General features: G+C 38.2%; 1 long non-coding RNA gene across 1 annotated transcript; it reads right to left on the bottom strand.

The window, feature by feature from the left end:
* Positions 1-3,592: 3,592 nt before the first annotated feature.
* Positions 3,593-20,494, bottom strand: LOC141279484 (uncharacterized). Its single transcript, XR_012333757.1, has 3 exons — positions 20,292-20,494; positions 18,659-18,766; positions 3,593-3,681 (listed from the first exon to the last, which is right to left on the bottom strand). It is a non-coding gene; the product is annotated as an uncharacterized lncRNA (long non-coding RNA).
* Positions 20,495-21,845: the final 1,351 nt, after the last annotated feature.

Here is a 21,845-nt window from a genome sequence, read left to right as displayed (position 1 = left end):
GGGAAAATTACATTTGTGATGAGAGTTACAGAAGAAGACAATAAGAGTTTTGGGGAAAACTATACTTGGGAGAGTTAATGGCTGAGAATATTCAAAATGGATGAAAGATATGAATCATCAGAGTTGGTACACAAATACCACATAGTTTAATTAAAAGAAGTCCTTTCTAGATACATCATGGTAAAATTGCAGACACTAAAGACAAAGATTTCAAAGGAGACCGAAAGAAAAGGCCTGCAAAAGGGCTACATTTATGCTGACACCTGCTTTCTCAATAGCAACAGCAGAAACTAAAAGCAAACTGTATTCAAAGAGCTGACAGAAAATAACTGTCAACCTAAAGTTGTATACCCAGAAAAAGCTGTTCTTCCAAAATGAAGGCAAAATAAAAATGCGTTCAGGCTTAAAATAAAGAATGATCCTTCGGAATTTCACCGTCAATTGACCCTCATCAAAGGAAAGCCTAAAAGAGTACTTTGGGAGAAAAGAAAATGGTCCCAGAAGAAAGGTCTACTATGAAAGTTACACTGACAACCAAAATTAATTGTAAACACGTGGAAGAATGTGTCAACACAGATATATATAAAAATAATGTGTAATTTATAGGATTATCAAAATAAAATCAGATTAAAATACCAGATAATACAATGATATTTGGGAAATGGGTTATTTGCATTAAAGCCTTCTAAGTTACTCGTTTCGATAGAAAATGGGGTAAAGACCTTGACTAGTTTTATAATTAATTGTGTACATTAAAATTTCAAGAGTGCTACTAACAACCTGAAAATAGAGTATAAAACTTCCAAATAAGTAGAAATGAAAAAAGGAAAAATACAACAATTTTTTAATCTTAAATTGAACAAGGAAGATGAAACAAAAAAATGTACTGCCAACGGAGAACACAAATATGGTAATATGGGTAAAATTAAATTAAATTTAGCAATCCAAATAATTTAAATGAATAAAGCTTATTCATTAAAAGGAAAACATTCTCAAAAATTATTAAATTTCTGGTACTATATTACTTACAAAATACATACACATATCATAAAAACAGAAAGGATGAGAAATTATGTACCAGGCAAATACTATCCAAAATGAAGCTACGGTTTCTTTCATACAAATAAAACCAAAGGCCAAAGGCATTAATAAAGATGAAGAATACAATTCACCAAAAAGATACATCAATTTGAAATCTGTCAGTACTGAATAATATAGCTTCAAAATCAATAAAGAAAAAACTGAAAGAAATATAGGAGGAAATTGATAAATCTATCACCATGGTAGACAGATCTCAGTAATTAGTAGATAAACCAAATAAAAAAGAGATCATTTAATATAGAGAAAATCTGAACCACACATTAGCACCTTGATCAATGGGTTGGTGTAGAGCCATGCATTCAGTGTCATAGACTACATTTTTCTTTAGCATAAAGGGGCATCTATGGAAATTGCCAATACACTAAGCTATGAAACAAGTCACACACACACACACACACACACACACACACACACAGAGCAAAAGAACTGGAAAAAAATATAAACCATGATTTTCTAAGCACATGTAATTAATTTAAAATATACCAGAAAAAAAAATTCAAGGAAGAAATCATAATAGAAACTATAAAAAACTTAAAAGTGAATAACAATTAAATACTGAATATTAAAAATGTATTAATGGGCTTCCCTGGTGGTGCAGTGGTCAAGAACCCACCTGCCAACGCAGGGGACACGGGTTCGAGCCCTGGTCCAGGAAGATCCCACATGTCACGGAACAACTAAGCCCATGTGCCACAACTACTGAGCCTGTGCTCTAGAGTCCGCATGCCACAACTACTGAAGCCTGCGCGCCTAGAGCCTGTGCTCCGTAACAAGAGAAGCCACCACCTGAGAAGCCCGCACACTGCAACGAAGAGTAGGCCCCGCTCGCCACAACTAGAGAAAGCCTGCCCACAGCAACAAAGACCCAATGCAGTCAAAAATAAAATAAATAGAACATAAATTAAAAAATATATATATTAAGGTAGTTAAAATTGTCCTTAAAGGAAAAATTTAGTGTTCAAACCTATATTTGAAATTTAAAAAAAAACAAAAAACTGAAAAATAGTGAGCTATGAATCCAATTCAAAAAGTTAAAATAACAAAATAAACACCAAATATAGTGGGAGGAAAGGGATTGCTCTAGTCTGAATGTTTGTGTCTGACTCCCCCCTCACCAAATTCATATGTTGAAATCCTAACTCCCAAAGGTGATGGTATTAGTAAGTAAGATCTTTGAGTGGAGATTTGGCCATGAGGGTTTCACCCTCATGAATGGGATTAGCGTCTTCATAAAAGAGGCTCCAGAGAGATCCCCTGCTTCCTCTACCATGTGAGGACACAGCAACAAGGCCCCAGCTATGAACCAAGAAGAGGGCCTTCATCAGAAGGCTACCATGCTGGTGGCTTGATCCTGAACTTCCAGCCTCTAGCACGGTAAGAAATAAATTTCTGTTGTTTATTAGCCACCCAGTCCATGGTATTATAGCAGCCTGCATGGACTGAAACAGGGATTTAGGAAAAAAAAAGAATTAATAAAATAGACAAAAATACAAAGATACAAACTGCCAAACCAAACTAATACAGATACTGAGACAGTTTAATGTTGTATATATGGAATGTAACAAATGGAATCAAAAGGAGCATAAGTTGCTTCTATTTAAAATAAGAAACAAAGAGAAACTGAGAAAAGTTGAGCTTATGTATTTTAATAAATTTGAAGTCTAGTGAAAGAGGGGCTGGTATTCGTCTCCTTACCCCTAAATCTACAAATGTGATTATTCAGACCAGAATCACTGAAAGAGCAGCCGTGGATGGAATGACATTTTTGTGAGATCCAAGTATCTAGGGGGAAGTATGAAGGCAAAAGATCACCAGGGAGGCAATAGGGCTCCAGATGTGGGGAGGAAGAAGGGAACATGCTCAATACAGACTTTCTGCAACTCTTACATAATGTGCAATCATCACATCATATTACTCGGTGGGCAGATTCCTATCCTGTGGTCTGGCAAGCTTATGATGTGGAATGCTGTGCTCTGACTTTGAACTGGTTAACCATTTTCCTCACTACCCAACCTCCCTATCTTTCTTCTATGCTTTAATATTGCAAATCCCAAGAAAAATATTTTCCAAATTGTTCCAAGTAGTTGAGATAGTTGGCAAAACAAGTCTCTAAGAAATTTAAACTTCTGATCAAAGAAAATGTTGAATATGGTTTACTGTCAAGATGAGTTTCAGCTTTTAGGAACTAAAGGAAGAGTTCATAAAAAGAGGCTGAAAATCTTCTACATCGAACACTGCATTTTATTAATAAGTTCAATGAAAATCAGCTCAGGAAATCACAGGAGAGATTTTTTTCCCTTAATTCAGCTTTATTGACTCCCTTTGATTCAAAGCACCAATACTCATGTGGCAGAAATTTCCAATTGCCTCTTAAAAATTGGTTTATTTGATTTTATATGAGAGACTATGCTATGAAGATAGTTCAGTGAGTAAGATTTTTGCACACATTTTCATAGAGCGTTTCTTCTCTCCCAACAGTAAATATATTCACCTGGTAGCATCTCTGACTTGGAGTTATTGCTGAGGAAACAGCTAGGACTATTCTCACATCCAGCAATTTTTGAGTAGGTAGGTGCCATTCTAAAGAAACAAAAACAAAAATAGGATTTGGGACTAAGATGAAATAGCAACTTGAAAGAGAGAAAAGAAGGGAGGGAGAGAGAAAGAAGAGAAGTTATTGATTCTCCTGGGGAGAATTTCAACAGATACTTCACAAAAGAAGATATATGGATAGCAAAACACACATACACACACACACACAAACACACACACACACCAGAAGATGCTCACCATCTTTAGTCATCAGGCGAGTGCTAATATAGACCACAATGAGTTACTACTACACATCCACAGAGTGGCTTAAAGGAAAATGAAGCACTGGTGAGGATGGGATATGGAACTAGATGTCTCATACACTGCTGATGGGAATGTAGAATGGTGCAGTCACTCAAAAATACTTTGCCAGTTTCGTATGAAATTAAACATAAGACTCAGTAATTCCACTGCTAGGTATGTACCTAAGAGAAATGAAAATATACCTCCATGGAAAGACTTGTACACTAATGTCCATAGCATTGTATTCATAATAGCTTAGAATAGGAACTACTCAAATGGCCATGAACAGATGAATGAATACACAAAATACACATTAATAAAAAGCAATGAACTAGTGGTACAGGCAACATCATGGATGTATCTCAAAAAGATTCTGGAAGCCAGATACAAAGAGTACATACTGCATGATTCCATTCACATGACACTCTAGAAAATGCAAACTAGTCTATAGAGTTATGAAGTAGATTGGTGGTTGCCTGGAGTCAGTGGTAAAGAAGAGTTGAATGCAAAGGAGCATTAGGGAACTTCTGGAGTGATGAATATATTCTGCATAGTGACTGATGTAATAGTTACATAAATGTTTACATTTACCAAAACTCATCAATTAAAATGGGTGAATTTTGTTGAATATGAATTATACCTCAAAAAATGTGTAAGGTTTTAAACACATATACACACACAGAAGGGACTCAGGAAGAATGAAGAAGATGGTGAGGGAATTAGAACAAGCTTTATTTGCCTTTGAAAAACAGAATAAGTGTTGTTTTTGAAAACGTGTCAGTTAGTGGTAGTGCAGTAACTGCCACAGCACTTTAGGTAGGAAGGAAAGGTGGAAGTCAGCCCTTCGGCTCTGAATCAAGTGGGCACAACATCTCCAGTGCGTCACCACAAGCTCTTGTCCTTGGTCGTTCTGATCAACTATTTTATCCATGACTTTACATTCTTTCAGCTCTACTGTCTTATGATTCTGTGTTCTGCAATAATGTACTGAAATTTATTTGTCAAGCCTACAGAAACCTTAAAGCTAGAAAGGATAGCTAGCTAATACTTTGGATGACAGCTTCAGGATTCAAAATCCTTTTGACATAGAGGAACACTGCACTGTAATCAACAAGATGAAATTTAAAAGGACAAATATCTTGAAGTTAGGTTTAAAAATTCAACTCTGCATACACAGATTTGGGATAATCTGGCTTCCTTTGAAGGAAAACAACAACAACAACAACATACTCTCCAAAGGAGAAAAAATCCTTTGTAATGGATTATATAGGTGTGTATGATTTCATTAATATAAAATTTTAGAAAATGCAAACTAATCTATAGTGGCATAAAGATCAGTGGTTTCCTGGGGTCAAAGGTAGAGAGGCTATTGACAGGAAATGAGCATTGGGGAACTTCGGAGGTAGGATATAATATATATATATAATTTATTGCAAAATGATCAAGCCAGATTGTCAAATAACTATTAAAAATTTCATGCAATATTAAACTACATGAAGAGAAGTAAACATCCAGAACATTGTAAATCACAGCCTCATTGAGTTTTGTACTGGTCATACCATATCTGAAATATATTCAATTATGAGTATCAGATTATAAAGAGGATACCTAAGAAAGACAGACAATCTGACGAGAAATTCTCCAAAACATGTCATGGATTAGAAGACTAAAGTGAAGAGAGTTATAGTAGTTTCCAAATATTTGAAGCATTGCAACATACAAGAGGAAGAGGAATAGAAAATGTACTGTCTTAAAAATTTAAGATCAATGTAAGTTTCAGAGAGGTAGAAATGCCTTTAAAATAAGAAAGAAGTCAAATATGGCAGCTAGTTCATAAGGTCTCAACTGTCTCTTGATGTACCATGTAACTTGTTATTGGAAGTAATTGTGCAAGGGATGCATGCAAATTATAGAGATATTAGAATAGGAATCCTACCATTAGGTGAGAAGTAAGACTGCATGTCACTGATTGGAAAATGGAGTAGGTGGAATTCAACCCAACTTTAATGATGGAAAATATCTGGAGAGGCAAAGAAAAAGGGCAGGTGGAAGTAGGAGGAAGTAAGGGGAAAAGATAGCACATGTATTGATGCAATGATGCCAAAGTCAAAAAATAAAAATAAAAGAATCAAATAGTGTAGCATGCCACAAGACACCAACCTGCCTAAAAGCAGTGTTCTTTGTTAAGGAATATTACCCTAATTAGTCTGGTAAGAAAAGCCTTAATATTAGGACAGGTGGTTTGATACTTGACTATTCTGAGCCAAAAGCTAGAAGGTGTTACTTTCAAATACATTTTAGAGTCGAATGCCTTGCTTCCTTGTTCACATCATTAATAAAGGGAGGTAATTCATGGGCAGACATCCACAGATTTTGCTCATGAGATTAAGAAGGAAAACAGAAGAAGGAAGAAAGGGAAAGTGGGGAGAGTATTGAGAGAAAAAGACCAAAAAGATAAAGTAGAGTTATCATCAAACCCAAATTCTAGCTTGAGTTTGCTAAATTCAATGTTGAACTCTAATTTGTATGTTCAGGGGGAAATTAAGAGGAGGAGGTAATGGACGGGATAATAAAGAATTTGTGGACAACAGAATAACATCAACAATTGTAGCAACAACCGGAAGCGAAAAAGAAATGATCTTATGAGGAAAGGCTGATCTTTTGAGGTGATCCTCTGCGTCCAACTAGCCCATAGAATAGACTCTAGGCACTTGAGAAACTCCAAGCTGATGTTTGTTCTGAGAGAAAGAGAGCACGCAAGCACGTCTGAGGTTCTTTTATTTGCTCTCTTTGTGTTTCTCTGTATTTGATAAGATGGATGGATTCTCTGCTTCATTGAGCATAATAGCTAAAGTGAATGAAAATTAAATGTTGACTCGGTCTGATTAAAATATAAATCTAAATACAGCAATGAGAGAGAGAATCAGGAAGTGAGGGGTAAGAGATTCATTAAATATTTATATATACAGAAATGTGGCTTTTAAATATCTTTATAATGGGTTAGATGTCATAAAGCCATAGACAGAACAGTTTTACTTTAGCCTGCATATTACACCTATGCATTTAAAATTCCAGAAGCTGGACGTACCTACAGAGGCCAAAGAATTTTTATACCCCTAAAGCCTGAGGCAAGAGGTCAAAGAGCCAAAGCTCTTGTTATTTATATAAAGGAAGATGTGGAGGTTTTAGTCAAACACCTGTATATTCAAATGGCTGACAGATGTATGAAAATCGGTAAAACTTCAGATCTAGTCAAATGAGTGTAAATTAAATTAATGATATTATCTATCTAATGGATTGGTAAAAATTAAGATGAATCATATTTAATGATGAAGGGGGTGGTGGAATGGGCACAATAAAGGAGAATAAAGTTCTCAATACTGTCGAATATAGTGTATGTATTTTTTGGCCCAGTAATTTCACTTCCAGAAAAATATTCTAAGGAGATGAGGAAAGAGTATAAAGAAGTAAGTATGAAAATGTCTGAGGAAGCATTGACTGTTAGTATACTACGGACAATTTAAATGCCTACTAAGGGGGAATTGGAGTAAATAAATTATAGTTTATTCATAAAGTGAAATACTAGGTAACTGCTTAAAAGGATGCATTTATCATTAGGCATTAATATGCCATTATATATTATTAAGTGAAAATAAGATTGAAATATATATACAAAATTCTATGCAGGGAATTCCCTGGCAGTCCAGTAGTTAGGACTCGGTGCTTTCACTGCCGTGGCCAGGATTTGATCCCAGGTCAGGGAACTAAGTTCCTGCAAGCCGCACCGTGCAGCCAAAATGAACAAAACACGCTATACTACATATTTGATATGTTTTAATTTAGGTAAATAAATAATCTGTGAAAAAGTCTAGAAGGATGTGTTTTTAACTGTTAATTACGTCTAGCTAGAATTATACAGAAGTTTTCACTTTCTAATCTATAAAGATAGGCTTTCAACTTTAAAATTTTGAGCGTGTATTATTTGGTAATCTGCAAAATCAATTAAGCGATTCAATATAGTAGACTCTGACATCTCTTAAGTGACGCTGTAGCCATACAGGTGGATGTATGAACGTAGGTGAACGTAGGTGAAATCACTGGAGTTGAGGAGTTTAATCATCTTTGAGGATAGATAATTGGATGTGTCATCCACATGCATTATGATGGCAAGAGACCGAGTGTAAAGAAAGAGAGTGAATCATATTATGACTTTAATAAACAATGCAGAAAGTGATAGACAATAAGAAAGGCCATAGGGCAGTATTGGGGTGGCATGAATCTTAAATGACTAAGGCCTTTGGCATGAGGATGGAAAAGGAAAGTCAGGAAGGAGCAGCAGGGAACTGGAAGAATGTCCACACCACTCTAGACCCTGCTGCTCTGTGCTGAGTGGCCTCTGAGGACAGGGCAACTATGGAGGCCCTGTTCCCTGAGGAGACCTAGTCAGAAGGGCCATCCAGGGAAGATGTTTCATTCATATAAAGATTTATTGAGCCTCTACTACACGCCAGTTACTGGATCAGTTCTTCAATAATAATGCTTATAGAAAACACAAGGTGAAAGGTCTTGACTAAATGAAAAAATAAGGGAAGAAAAAGCAGATAATAAAATGGAGATAAAAGTTCATGATCAGATAGCTTGTGTGGGTCTAGTCTTCTGGATGGTGACTAAGGATAGTGATGATAATAAGGTTTCTATTATAAGGGCTGCCTGGCAGGATACAGGGGTGAGTGAAAAAATGAATGACAATTTTGAAGATTCCGAAACACTGAATATATAGAGATGGAAATGTCAAGGCATGAATATATCCTAAAAGCCAGAGAGACCAGATTAGGTGTATGACTTTATCACCCTCTAGACTCTTGCTACTCAGAGTGTGGTCCAGGGACCATCAGCCTTGGCATCACCTGGGAGCTTGCTTGAAAGATGAAATCTTAAACTTACTGAATCACAACCTGCAATTTAACAAGCTCCCCCAGGTGATTCACAGTCATACTAATTGCTCTAGAACACAGATTACCAACTACTCAACCATAAGTGGTGGAATTAGAGGTGGCGTTACAACTAGGATGCTAGGAATTACGCATAAACCTATATCCTGTTGTGTCTATGCAGCCATCTATTGAACTACTTACTGGTGGGAGTGTAAGGCTGGTGAAAACTTTTTTTTCCTGAGTTTCTTTAGGAAAAAAATGGGGGAGCGTTGTTGTAAAAGAAGACTCCAGAAAAACAGACATGCAAAGCCATGACTATATGCTCCAAGAGACATTTGTGCCTAAGAGTGATTAGAAGTTGTTGAGAGAGCCATGAGGACTTACATCCTATTGAAGAGAGAATTCTGTTTCATAGAGAATTATAATGGGTACTGAGACTATATGCATGAGTTTAACTGGGCACGCTGGCCTCTGCCGCTGCCAGAACCCTTAGGGACTGGGAGACCTAGAGCCATAGGATAAGTGAATGTGCTGTTCCAGGGAGTAGGACAGCACTAGGAAAGGGAGGGTTGCTAAACTGCCCTGTGGTGACATTATGACTCTAACGATAAAAGTGTACTTTATACTCCCCCAGACTCAGGCCAAGATACAATTTATAAGTGTATTACGAAGGAAGACATCAGCCTGGGCAATGAGGGTGGCCAGCAGGGAGAGGGTGGGGGCTTGAATTCACCTCAGTTTCCAGGGGGTCCACAAGAATCTGTCAGAGGTTCAACCTCAACCCACAGGAAGCCATCCCAACTGCAGGGCAGGCGGGAGGGAGCAGAGAATCCCACCCTTGGAGAAGCCAGCATTTGAGTAAGCTCCCTCTCAGGTGGGAGGAGTGGCTGATAGTCCTGCAGCTGCAAGACAGAAGTGGGGCTCCAACCGTTCAAAAGCAAGCTCCCCTTCTTCCCACCTTCTGCTAAGGCATTGCCCTTCCTAGAGAAATATTTGGGAGAATCTGCCTCCTAGGGACAGTGAGCACGCTGAGTTGAGAGGAGGAACATAACTTCTTTACCTCCTTTGAGAAAATCCCCTGGAGTTAGCTGTATGAACAGACATTCCATGCCTGCTCAGAAAATTCTATCAGTGAACTTGCCTACACCTCTTCTTTTACTCCTCCTTCCCGTGCCCACCGCTACCCACCATTAGTTTAAAAATAAAATCAGTTTGGGCATTCCTTCCCCTGGATATGGATGTGGAAATTAACTTATGAGAAGTCAGAGCACAGCCTAGAATGGTAGTTTAACCAGGGAACTGGGTAGGAGTCTCAGTTAAACTGGTAGGCGTATTATTTTTTACTATACTATTTACTTTTTTTGTGCTCCTCCCTTTGGAGAGACACAGTGTCTATATAAGTGCTTCTATATTACTTTAAATTGAATTATTGAAGATACTGCCAAGCACCCTCATTTGAGATACCTTCATCTTTTTCAAATCAATATCTGTCTCAGGAGAGCACTGTTAGAAATTAAAAGGGAGGAAAGGAAAAATATCCTTAGGTTATCAGTTTTTCATTGCATATTCAATAGGGGAATGGTAACTCAATTATTCTAGATCAGTTGGTAGCCCACTTGGACAAAAATGCCCTTCTTCAGCAACAAAAAGGGCTCCTTACGGATGAGTTTGGCTGGAGAGCTCTGAAATGCCAGAAGCCCTGACTCACGGGCATGAACAAGACAACCTTGCAGAGACTTCTTCACTCTACTGCACTTCCTTAGCATTCACTTGGATTTCATCATTCAAAATGGATAGACATCTTAGCATTCTCTAAAATTCCTCAAATTCTTGGAGGAGCAAATCAAAATCACTACCCTGTGTGTCCAGTAGGGGGCCAAGTGCTATCAGCATGATCCAAAGTAACTGAACCTGTCTAGGATCATTTTCCAAATCTTCTACACTTAATTTTATTTGTCTTCTCTTTGATTTCATGACAGTCCATGGAGGGACAGCTGAATTATGCTAAAATGATAGGCAAAGAGTGACATCCCTGAGTCATAGTCAATTCATTTTCATAACTGAAGTAATCACTGATTCTTGCAACATCACTTGGACTGAAATATGGAGGACTTGTTTTGTTCTTGGAGGTTACTGAAAAAGCTACATCATGACATATCTGAGAGAATTATTCCTGTCACTGTAAAAGCAGATTCAGATAAACTGGCCAGTTATCTGCTTCATTATTTGCCCACTGTCTATCATGATAGCTGAAACAAAAATTCATGACAGAACAGTTGATTTAGGCGTGCTATATAAATAAAGCCTGAATGTATCTGCCATGGACATATGTTATTTTTCCAACTTTTATAAACAATGGATCAATTTGCTGGCAAAAGTCTCTACAAACCAACCATTTCACCGGCTTACAAAACATTCCACCATGGGAGAGAAAGAGAAAGACAGAGAGAGATTTTTTTTCTCAAGCAATGTTGTCTTGCATATATGCAAATAAATAAATAAATAAATAAATGCTTTCATTTTTGCAAGGCCCCACTGAAAAATATAAAGTGTGCATTATGCTTCCATGATACAAAGTATGGGCAAGTATCCAGCCACTTAAGCTTTTTTCATTAATTTTTCAATGCATTTCACATCTACCTACAATTTTGTACAGTGCACATAAACTAGAATAACAACAGTCAAAATATAACATGATGTCCACTCCCAAAATGAACCAGTTGGCAACTGTAAGCTGCTTCCATCCTGAAAAATGTGTAGTCACAGTCATTTACAGGGCAATAACCAATTGTTGGCCCCTGAGAAGAGACAAAATCAGGATGCACTATGTAATATAAACCTTTTTTTTTTTTTTTTTTTTTTCCCGTTATGCGGGCCTCTCACTGTTGTGGCCTCTCCCGTTGCGGAGCACAGGCTCCGGATGCGCAGGCTTAACAGCCATGGCTCACGGGCCCAGCCGCTCCGCGGCATGTGGGATCTTCCCGGACCGGGGCACGAACCCATGTCCCCTGTATCGGCAGGCGGACTCCCAACCACTGCGCCACCAGGGAAGCCCTAAACCTTTTATAATGACTTAAAACTCTTATTAAATTTATTTTGTGAATTCTATTATTTTAATTATTTAAATGTTACGTCTTCTAATGTCAAACACCTAATTTCATAGTTTTACTACAAAAATTATCAGTAGTGACAGGAATATGAGGGTGCAAATAGTGAAATAAGGGGAAGTCATTTAGAGGTATTTAAAGATTTAATTAAACAGTCATATTTATACTTGTTTTTTTTTTCTTGTTGGAAAAGCATTAATAAATCCACTTTGCAATGGTATAAGACTATAGTTTTTAACGTGCTTTGACTACATTAAATGTCTAATATTTTAAATCTGTCTAGAAGCAAACATCTATACGATGTGTTTTTTGTTTGTTTGTTTTTTGTTTTTTTGCGGTACGCGGGTCTCTCACTGCTGTGGCCTCTCCCGTTGCGGAGCACAGGCTCCGGACGCGCAGGCTCAGCCGGCCATGGCTCACGGGCCCAGCCGCTCCGCGGCATGTGGGATCCTCCCGGGCCGGGGCATGAACCCGTGTCCCCTGCATTGGCAGGCGGACTCTCAACCACTGCCCCACCAGGGAAGCCCCCAATGTCATATTTTAAACAAAGAAATAAGAAACCAGCTAAAACTTTTTAAAGACTCATAGGTCTAGCCTTAAGTGTCAAGGCAAGGAATACAATGAGTAGGAGGTGGAAGGAAGGGTGAGTGGCTCCCAAAAGCATATAGAAAGACAATGGAAATCTTGCAAGTCAATTCACATACCAGATAACAAACTGTATGATTTACTGATAGATAGACAGATAGATAGATAGAGCTGAACAAGAATCAGCATAAGGCATTTCACAACTCTTTATGAAAAGATTAATCTGATACTGACATCTGAAAGAGACCTCATAAAAGTATACGTATAGCTGAGTCACTTTGTTATACAGCAGAAACTAACACAACAATGTAAAGCAATTATACTCCAATAAAGATGTTTTTAAAAAAATCGTGTTAAACATCCTTACACACATTTTTCTAAAAAACAAAAATACCTCATTATAAAATTATCCTATGGCATGCATTTTGGGGCAGCTCTAAGACAAAGATGCTGCATAGATATTTGGAATCTGTAAGATTCCCAGATTGGACTGGTGTAAAATGCAAGCATGTAAGCAGGCCCAATGCTTCCCAAAGAGCACAATGCATGCTCTCGGAGGTTCCTCAAATGGCATATAGACATTAAATAGCATCAACCCCCATAGAAAAAGTTACTTCCTCTTCGATCAATACGATTATGTCAAGAAACAGCTCTCGTGTTAGTGCTGTTGTGTCATCAAAAACTCTCCAGCATGTGGTAAACTACCCTTAGTAAACAGAAAACAAACGAAACAAAACAGAAAACCGGTAAGCAGACGTCTATTTAACAGGCATCCAAATACACTTCTACTTCCTGGGTTGAAAGTCACAAACTGAGATTAAGGTCATGGTATTTCACCAAAGGTTTTCCAAAAGTGTGTGTCTTCCTCTTCTTGGACAGGAAATAACCTTTAGGGAGCTTCAACACAGACATGCCTTTAGAATTGACTGATACAAAGAGTGTTCTGTGTTTTCTTGACCTCATACTTCTGTGGTCAAGATCTTTATCACATGAGGAGCATTTTAGTTTTAGTGTTCCATCACAACTGATGATGCCAAGCACATTCAAGGGACATTTAAGTTTTGCGGGGCTTTCTTTTCTTTCACATTTCTACCTTCAACCAGTCCTGATGTTACATAAGGCAGACATCCAGCATAATATTAAGGTTGATTTTCTGTCAACTGGAAATTGCTCTGGATGTCATAGCATGGATATAACAGTGATAGATTACCTGACCAGATCAACTGATCCCCTGCCGCTATATACTTATTTATAATTAAAATAAAGTAAAATAATATAATAATAGCAACATCTTAATTAAAAGAGGCTAATAGATAACTTACAAAGGGAATGTGACCAAGGAAACGATAAAGTGAATTTTTGTTTGCCTGCCTGGTCAGCTTCCTGAAGTGCCTCAGTGGTTCCAAAAATTCCCCATTAAGGAACCATGGCCCATCAGAACCCTGCACCTCAGCGACTCCACGTGGCTGCAAATGCCACACTTAAAGAAGCCCAGTACCCTTGCCTATGCTGCCTCTATTCCTGAATGACATCGCCTGCCTCCTTCACACTGGAGTCTCTGCCAGTGCTAGGCTTATCCCCTCCAGGAAGTCTGCTTCACTTGCCGTATGCAGTGTTAGGTTTTCTCTCACTCTAGTCCCCTAGTACTTTACATGTACTCCTAACTTACAGCATACAACACACCATGGGCATATTTGTTTGCATGTCAGTTTCCCAGAAAACCACCCTCCCCTCAATGCAAGATGATGGAGGACAAGACTGTATTATTAACCATCTGTGTATCTCCAGCCACAAAACCTAGCAAGGTGTTGTCCTTTGGGAGCTATGTAATACATCCATGTTGAATGAGTGTATTAACAAATTACCTCAAATTTGCTGCAAATTTCTGCACTGTGGGAAAATCAGAGAAATCCTCTTGCCATCTCTTATATATGGTGCGGGGTGCCGGGAAGGTCTGGTACATGAGTTCAGAAATGTAACTGAATGAATCTCCAAGCTGTGCTCATGAGGAATCCAAGAGGAGATGAAGTCCAAGTTTCTTATGCTTTAAAAATGCTTATTATTGAATATCTCCTACTTTAAATTTTTAGCTGAGAATGCTATATTACTTACAGGGAACTTGCTTGTACTAACAGCCTCGCATTTGTCATTTAAATAGGACCCTCTATCATTTTTCCTTAGTTTGTTAGTAGCTGTCACGTATAAAATTACCACAAATAAAAGATGGAGGTGGAATATAAATGTTCAGAGACAACACAGCATGGCAAGCAGAGGGGAGAAAGGAGGTTGCACAACACTTGCCTGGTTCCCCAAGGGACGAGGAATTTAAGGCAAGTCACATAAGGAGCCCAGCGGCTGTTCAGCCGATACATACGCATATATGTATGTATATATGTATACTGTTCTTTTCTTGGAAGTGTAATCTTTTTGGATCTTTTTGATTCACTATGTTGTGCAGGCCTCTGCTGCTATAACAAAATACCATACCTCTTTTTGTTTCAGGAAGCTAAGGCTAAGTTACTTCCTGAAATCCTTCCTCGGCTTCCAGGCTCTTTTTTTTTTTTTTTTTTTTTTAAGCATTAAAAGCACACACACAAAAGTCAAAACAGCATACAGGAATATAAAGTGAAAAGGAAGTTTCTACCCTTCTTCTTGTCCAGGCTCTTTTACCACAAAGAAATTTAATTTCAGCAAGGAAAAGCCAGAGAGGGAGTTTCCCGGGTGGGAAAGCAAATGAGAAGGGGAAGAGGAGGAGGACATATTCTGACAGAGTCAGGGCACCAAAGATTTTGTGACCAGTGTCACCAAAACACTTATGCACAGGTTCATGAATAGGGTGGGACCCTGCAAACATAAGACCTGGCTTGCAGGTCAGCCTCTGGTTCAGGTTAGCTGGGTAATTAAGGGCATGTCATTTCCCACTCTGAGATTCAGTTTTATTATCTATAAAGTGAGGAATTTGTCCTTTCCAGGTTTGATTTTCTGTGCCATTGTTGTTTCCTGCTTTAACTCACATCAAATCTAGTAAATGGGAACCACTGACTTATTCAAGGGATATTAATTTGCCTCTAGTCTGTAAGGTCAAGAGAAATAATGTGGTTAAAAAACAGAACTGGTATTTTCCTTCTTCTTGCCAATTCAACAAACGTCAGAGACAAGGAAAGGCTTTGCTTAAGACTGAAACAGCATGTTCTAACTGGTGCCACAATGTACAACATACATCACGGGGAAAGCATTGCCAAGCAGAGAAAAGCAAAACTTTAATTTTTTCCACTTGGAATTAAAAGTGTTTTTCATTGCATTTTCTGCCTACGGCTTTAGAGTTTCAACCAGGTGCTGTATAGCTGATGAAAGAGAGCTTAGCGTTGGATGACCGTTTACGTTTTATCTCCTTCGGCTCTACCGCAGAACGGTGAATTCAGAGTTGTGCCCTCTAGTGGAGAACCACTCTGATTGCAAGTTTCTTTTACTGGGAAGGAGAATCAGGTCTTCAACCACTTGGGATTTTTGTGTGACAGGGCACCGTTTCAAATGATTTATGTCTTTCATGGTCTGATACTTATCTGTGATACAGCATAAAGAGCACTCAAGACTTGGAGTTAAAGAGTCCCAAGTCTGAGTCCTAGGCTGGCCATCATGTAACTATGTAAATTTGGGAGTTAATCTCTGAAAGTCCCAGTGCTTCCATCAATTACGTGAGTTTTACCTTCCATGTTGCGCTGTTGTGTTAATTAAACGAAGTGATACATCCACATGTGCTTTTTAAAATATAAACTATTTTTATTATAAGTAAAGTTAAAAAAAATATTTAGTCCCTTGAAAGCCTAAATCAATATTAAGAAAGTACATCTCTGAATACTAGGTGAATCAGCATATATTTGAATTTTTTGAGAGCTTTTTTCATATTTCTCCTCTTTGTCAATCTCCTCTCACACTTATTCAGCATCTTCTCTGAACTCACAACTGCGTTATCAAGTAAAAAATCTTAAATGAAACTTGAATAATTTACTTAAGAATTATCTGAATTCAACTGAAGAGTTAGTAAGAGATCTGCCAAGTTCCTGGACTTAAATAAAAACAAAACTTACAATAGTTAACAAAATCCAATAATTTAATTAAAAATTGCCGCCTATAGGAAGCCCACTTTAAATAAGAATATATAAAGTAAAAGTATGGTAAAAATATGACATTTTAACGTTAGTCCAATTGAAGATGAAATTCCTTCCCAAAGAGCTTCTCTACAAGTTACTTCTCTACAGAAAAAGCATCTGAAATGTATGAATGACTATCTATGGATGGTGAGATTATCCATCATTGTTTTTCTTCTTTTTATTGTTCTATGTTAACAATATATCACCAACATTATTAAGTTAAAAGCATTATCTCAAACCAATTCAAAGTAATGGGTAATTCTGTGTGAAGTGGGAAAATGGTGGAAATTGACATAGATGTTTGTCATTTTAACTACCTAACCAGGTATAAACCTCCCCTCCTCTGTCCCCAGTACTCTCCAGGAAGCACACACACCTTGTTACATACAAGACAGTAGCAGACTGTACTTGCAAAGCATTCCTCCTGTTTCCCCAGATGTGTTTATGTATCATCACAGTCCACACACAGCACCTACCCTTCCTCCTGCTCTCCATCACACGTTTTTGAGATTAAGAACTTTTAAAATTAAAAGAATAGTCAGTAATTATATAATATAACATTTTTCTGTTTGAAAATAACTGATTAACATTCCACTATAACCAAGCAAAGTAATTGATCTTTCCAGGTCTGCCTCTATAGTAATACTACAGAATCAGAGAGAAAAGCCATGTTCAAGATTAGCAAGGAAAATGGATGAGGAGGGAATGTCAGGAGCAGTGCAGTGACATTGAGGATGGGAAGGTGGGGTTTAACTGGGGCAGACTTGAGGGTCTGAAACAGATGGCTGAAGCAAAGTACACGTGGGAAGGATAGGGAGGAATTAGTGTTCAGCCCAGCCCCTCCAAGTGCCCTCTGTCTTCACGTGTAGGTTCTGATGCCAACTTAAACCTCCGAGAAACCCTAGGACTACAGAACTCCTGCACTCTGAGCCACGGGAAAGCTCTAGCTTCCCAGAGACACCGGATTGTCTTCCTGAATCCCCTACCAGACAAATCAAGGCCCCTTCTCTACTTTCTCACAACACCCTGAACTTTCCTTCACGGTACTTACTACAATTTAAGTATAAATTTATTTATGTGAATAGTGAACCTTGTAATCAATGGGATTCTGAGAGAAGGGTTAAAATGGTCCCAATTTATACATGATCAAAAAACTCAGGACTCTATGGACAGACCCCCAAAACTGCTAGCCTGGTTAGCGTTTCCAAATCTCTCCATAAAGTCAGTCCCAGACTTCTTACAAGTATGTGTAAAACCTCACAAGTCTGAGTTATTATCATTCAGGTTCAGAATTATTGTAAATCATCTCATCAAACTCTTTAACTTTTATAATAGGTTTTCTAATTAGTGCCCTGGACCACAAGAAGCAAAACAGAGCAAAAGAGAGAACGCATTTATATTTCCCTTTATTGAATACCTTTAATTATGGATCTAGAGCAACTCCGTAATGAATAAAAAATGAAATTACTTGTAGCAGTGGACTTGCACTGCTCAATCCACATTATTTTTTCTGCTCTGCATAATCTGTGGACTGGAAACTAATTATGTAACTACCAATGCATCTACTTTAACCCTGAACCCTCACAGCATTAACCAACTAATCTACTCGGCACACAACCTCACCCACACCGAGAACCATAAAGCAACAGGAGCCCTAAAACCGTGTGCTCCTTCTCCATTTGCTCTCCCTCCCCAAACATCTGAGCTTCCCTCCTGATGGCCCATCTGAGTTCAGCTCCCAGCAATCAAAACAGCAGCTGCACAGCACCCTCCCAACCAATCTAACTACAAGTTAAAGAAAAAAGATAGAACGAAGAGATGATTGTAAAAAATTCAGTTAACCTCTTAGAAGTGTAGAAAATATGATTTCTCTCTAAAGATATCGAAATGAACTTTTGAATTTTGCTTATCCATCCCCCAAAAGGAACTTTGATGGCGCTCCTACCAGAATTGTGTATATGAGGCTCTGAGGAATTGCTCCTTTGGTCTAGTTTGCCTTCGTAGTCCTCCTCTGTTTTCCAAAGACTTTCCTCCTTGTCAAGTATTCTGGGTCCTAGAAACCAAAGGAAGTTATGCTCCTTCTCTTAGATGAAAATTTAAGTCATGTATGGGTTTTATTTATTTTTTTAATTGGGGTATAGTTGTTTTACGATATTGTGTTAGTTTCTACTGTACAGCTAAGTGAATCAGCTCTATGTATACATATATCCCCTCTTTTTTGGATTTCCTTCCCATTTAGGTCACCTCAGAGCACTGAATAGAGTTCCCTGTGCTATACAGCATGTATGCCTTTTAAAAAGAACACTGTTTGAGTGAAAATATACAGTATTGAGAATCCAAAAAAACAAAACAAATGAACAAACCTAGCAACACAGAAACAGATTAACAGATATAGAGAACAAACTGATGGTTATCAGAGGGAAGGGGCTTGGGCAAAGTAGATGAAGGAAGTTAAGAGGTTCACACTACTACTATAAAATAAATAAGTCACAGGGATATAATGTACAGCACAGGGAATATAATCAATAATAATGTGTATGGTACACAACACATAAAAATATCTAATCACTATGCTGTACACCTGAAACTAATATGATACTGTAAGTCAACTATACTTCAATAAAAAAGTAAATAAATAAGATAAAAAGGACTCTGTATGATATTATAATGGTGGTTACATGTCCTTATACATTTGTCCAAACCCAGAGAATGTACAACACCAAGAGTGAACCTTAATGTAAAGCATGGACCTTGGGTGATTATGATGTGTCAAGGTAGGTTCGCCAGTTGCACCAAATGCACCACTCTGATGGGGGATAGTTGATAGTTGATAGTTGATAATAGGGGAAGCTGTGCATGTGAGGGGGCTGGGGGTATATAGGAAACCTCTGTACCTCCCTCTGAATTTTGCTATAAACCTAAAAGTGCTCTTAAAGAAGTAAATCTTTAAAATAATAATAATAAAAAGAAATCTTTACCCCAAAGGAGTTTCCTTACACAAAATGTTTATCATGGAGCATTGATTTTTTTTTCTATTGTCATCATTGTCAATAGAGTAATGTACAGTAGGGAGGTCTCCCTGAAGGAGTTAGCGGGCTTTGTGTACAACCCCTTGTTTACTCTACCTCATTTCATAGGGAAGCTTAACCACCTGTTCGTTGAAAGGTTCTCCCCACAGGCATTTTATTCCCTCTCCAACTGTTCATCCTCATCCCCACTGTTAAGTAATAAAGGGATCAATACCATTAAGTAGGTCATGATGTTGAAACCTTATGATGAAAAAGTTTCTTGATAGAGATAATCCCCATTTCACTAAAATCTTTACATCCTGGGGAAACAAAAACAACTACCCTTGTTATTACTGACCAAAAAAAACCAGACTAAAAGCTGTCTGTAGTATATGCACTTTAGGGTCTGTTTGCTCAGAACGATCCTCCTTTATTTGGGACATTCCCCTGAGAGTATCTTTTTTGTTTTTTACCCCTGTGATGATGTCAGCATCATAGTGCTGTGATGTGGCTGTAACTGACTGGCCAGCAGTTGGCATCTCAATGAAGCTGGACCAATTAAGTGCTCACCTTCAGAAATCTCGGCTGGGCTCTGAGAGATGTCCCAGTCTCTGGGCTGTGATGGATTATGGTGGGAGTGGAATCACTGTAATGTTCACACTCCAGAAGAGAGGTCCCCAAACTTCTACTGCAGAAACCCGTAAAGTATTCCAAGTTTCCATTCATCTCAAAGCAGAGCTCTTCATCTTTTTCCCAGCATCTGTGAGATACCACAAAATTCTTTCTTTCTTCTATAAGCTACCTCACTTCCTTTCTGTAATAAATAATAATGATTTGTTTAATGCATCTTTTTCTGAAAACTCATTAGGGTGGCACGAAGTGAAGCAAATTATTTATACTTAGTCGTATTTCTGATACAGGTTACCACCATTGCTGGTGTTTTTAAGAGGGTAGGAATGTTCATCCCTCCCCTCACTTCCCTATAAAGGAACACTTTCTGTCCAGTCTCGTTGAGCTTTTCTCCTAGATAGGAAGAGTTCTTCATCTGATGGGCAGAATCTGAGACCATAATTCAGTCTTTATATATACAGAGAGAGAGAGAGAGAGAGAGAGAGAGAGAGCGCCGGGATACTATATCTTAAAAGGCTTAGAGACTTGTACGTTCTCTCTCTTTGACTTACTAGGCCCATTAACATTGGGCTCTCTTGCCCTCTCTTGGTCTGTCTTCATGCTCCCCTTGCCCAGGCCCAGACAGCATCCTCTCTCCAATCCTACATTTATGCTCTTATTTGGATTAGCAAAGCAAGCTATATAGATCTTGACCCTAACGCTGGCTGGGTAAGTAGACTGGTGATCTTCAGACCAGCTATTTTTAGATATGTCAGAGTCATGACAACTACTCAAAGGAGACTTTATTTAGATTTCCATACCTAACTTACTGAAAGGATTTTCCAACATCTTCTAAAGGCAAAGCAAAACATTTAGTTCAGATAGTGGGCATTTGGCCATTTATCTTTTTTGATTGGTATTTTACTCCCTGTTTTCCCTTATATCAGAGCTTCTTAATTCAAAACTAAAGAGAATATTAGTAAAGAGTAGAATTTAGGTATTAAATTTCACCTCACATCCCTTTGGGTCATGATTCATTCTTGGTATACTGTACACAGGTTATCCTGTATCCAGCTCAGTGGTTCTCAATGTGGGCTTCTAATTAGACTCTCCTGGGAAGCTGTGAAAACTTGCAGTGCTCAGACAGCACTCGTGTCAAACTAAACCAGAATTTCTCTGGGTGGGAACCAGACAGCAGTGAATGTGCAATAAAGGTTGAGAGCCATTGCTATGTCTACTACTCTTTCAACGACCCTCATGACTCTCCTGTTGTCTTTTGACAACAGGAATCTCCTGATCAACCAAAGAGCACAGAGCCCAAACAGAAGCAAGGAAGGGCTAAGGGAGTCAAGAGGGGAAAAAAAAAAAAAGTTGGGCTTGTGCGCGGCAAACTCAATGGGTTGTAGCAGTAGGAACAAAAGTCTTGTGCCAGATGATTTATTATAGAAGGACAAACTGCTTTGATTGGAATTGTATTGATCTCAATGGACAAACTTAATGGGAAAAAAGATCAAG

The sequence above is a fragment of the Tursiops truncatus genome, chromosome 9, assembly GCF_011762595.2.
Source record: "Tursiops truncatus isolate mTurTru1 chromosome 9, mTurTru1.mat.Y, whole genome shotgun sequence".
Taxonomy (NCBI): Eukaryota; Metazoa; Chordata; class Mammalia; order Artiodactyla; family Delphinidae; genus Tursiops; species Tursiops truncatus.
Note: the sequence above shows the minus strand (reverse complement) of the source record. Positions and strands in the feature narration are given on the sequence as shown.